The sequence below is a fragment of the Schistocerca serialis genome, unplaced genomic scaffold (genome assembly GCF_023864345.2).
Source record: "Schistocerca serialis cubense isolate TAMUIC-IGC-003099 unplaced genomic scaffold, iqSchSeri2.2 HiC_scaffold_1135, whole genome shotgun sequence".
Classification (NCBI taxonomy): Eukaryota; Metazoa; Arthropoda; class Insecta; order Orthoptera; family Acrididae; genus Schistocerca; species Schistocerca serialis.
The window spans coordinates 7,501-10,000 of NW_026047332.1; positions in this window are offsets into that span (position 1 = coordinate 7,501).

Consider the following 2,500-nt stretch of genomic DNA (forward strand, 5'->3'; position numbering starts at 1 on the left):
AAAAGCCCCACTTGGGTGCCGAAGCGAACTCTCCCAGCACAGCGCACGCGCCAACACGTCCGCACAGCTGCGATACAAACCACCTGCGAGAACCGCAGAGGCGACCGAGCAGCAGACGGCGTCGCGGCGCCGAGCGCCGGGCGGCGGCGCATCCTCAGCGCACACAGTCCTCAATCGGACCAGCACACTGCAGATGTCCACCGCGCTTCGCACCGGGCCCGCGAGGACCTACTTTGGCCGCACGGCGCCGCGTGCAGGGTGCGCCGGCGCGCAGCTGCGCCGCCTGCCGCCTCCGTCGGCCGGCGCGCCTGCCAGTGGCCGCCCCCACCAGCCGGCTGTAGCGCGTGCGCCCACGCACCGCGCGGCCAGCACGCCGGGCGGCCCCCCCTCACCGGCCGGGGCCGGTCCCACCCAGCCACCGCCGCGTATCGCTTCACACCCACATGCCATTCACGTTCGTGGGCATGGTGGGTATCGCTGAAACAACCGGTTGGTAGCTCAACCGATCGTCGCCATCACTGATTCACCTCTAGCGAGAACAACCGCACCACAACGGTTTACCAGTTGTTCATTTGCGTAACGTCACCAGCAAACGTAGGCGTCCATCGCCATTTGCAAATTCAACGATTGTTGCATGCCTGTGTCAGGTGTCACGACACACTATGTCTGCCCACATACACGCAACAACATGTGCACGCTTCGCAAACACGTGGAAGGTGGCCCCCGTACGTATGCGATGTCCATTGCGCAAACGACTGTCAACCGGCCTCTGTCGCATGTCGCAGATGTGGAACGCAGTGCACCATGCTATCACGGTGTGTGAGAAGAGACGACAACGTCTGACAACACGCGCCACTACATCAACAGACGGCTCATGCTGATCGCCATCCAGGGCATACCACACTGCACTCCAGCTCTTATAGGGAGACGACACGTAGCTGCGTGCACAACATTTGGACCGCATGGTTCGCCGTTGTTGGCGCAGTCGTTGTACGGTCACATGTACCACGATGTATCATTCAGTACATGAGGACCAATGTGCAGTACAGTGTGTGATTTGGAGGTACAACATCAGCGGACAGTTGACACAGGCCGTACCACAGCGTAGGCGCAGTGCTTCGCCATGCGAATGCCAATGAACAACTGCGAAGGGCATTGAGCATGTACGTCCTGCTGCCATCCACATTACAGTGTATCGCTGCAAGGTGTTTAACATGAAGCGATACACTGGGGACCGGGCAGTGCGAGTAGCAAACTATATTGCGGGGGTTGCAGTTAGGCAACACTACACTAATTTAACGCGTCGTATGACAATTACAGAGCAGGTTAAGGCCCAACGTGTGTTGGGTTAAGGCCCAACGTGTGTTGGGTTAAGGCCCAACGTGTGTTGGGTTAAGGCCCAACGTGTGTTGGGTTAAGGCCCAACGTGTGTTGGGTTAAGGCCCAACGTGTGTTGGGTTAAGGCCCAACGTGTGTTGGGTTAAGGCCCAACGTGTGTTGGGTTAAGGCCCAACGTGTGTTGGGTTACAGCACAATATGGGTTACGTTAAGGGGCAATGTGGGTTACGTTAAGGGGCAATGTGGGTTACGTTAAGGCGCAATATAGGTTACGTTAAGGCGCAATATAGGTTACGTTAAGGCGCAATATAGGTTACGTTAAGGCGCAATATAGGTTACGTTAAGGCGCAATATAGGTTACGTTAAGGCGCAATATAGGTTACGTTAAGGCGCAATATAGGTTACGTTAAGGCGCAATATAGGTTACGTTAAGGCGCAATATAGGTTACGTTAAGGCGCAATATAGGTTACGTTAAGGCGCAATATAGGTTACGTTAAGGCGCAATATAGGTTACGTTAAGGCGCAATATAGGTTACGTTAAGGCGCAATATAGGTTACGTTAAGGCGCAATATAGGTTACGTTAAGGCGCAATATAGGTTACATTAAGGCGCAATATAGGTTACATTAAGGCGCAATATAGGTTACATTAAGGCGCAATATAGGTTACATTAAGGCGCAATATAGGTTAGGTTAAAACACGACATAGGTTAGGTTAAGGCACGACATAGGTTAGGTTAAGGCACGACATAGGTTAGGTTAAGGCACGACATAGGTTAGGTTAAGGCACGACATAGGTTAGGTTAAGGCACGACATAGGTTAGGTTAAGGCACGACATAGGTTAGGTTAAGGCACGACATAGGTTAGGTTAAGGCACGACATAGGTTAGGTTAAGGCACGACATAGGTTAGGTTAAGGCACGACATAGGTTAGGTTAAGGCACGACATAGGTTAGGTTAAGGCACGACATAGGTTAGGTTAAGGCACGACATAGGTTAGGTTAAGGCACGACATAGGTTAGGTTAAGGCACGACATAGGTTAGGTTAAGGCACGACATAGGTTAGGTTAAGGCACGACATAGGTTAGGTTAAGGCACGACATAGGTTAGGTTAAGGCACGACATAGGTTAGGTTAAGGCACGACATAGGTTAGGTTAAGGCA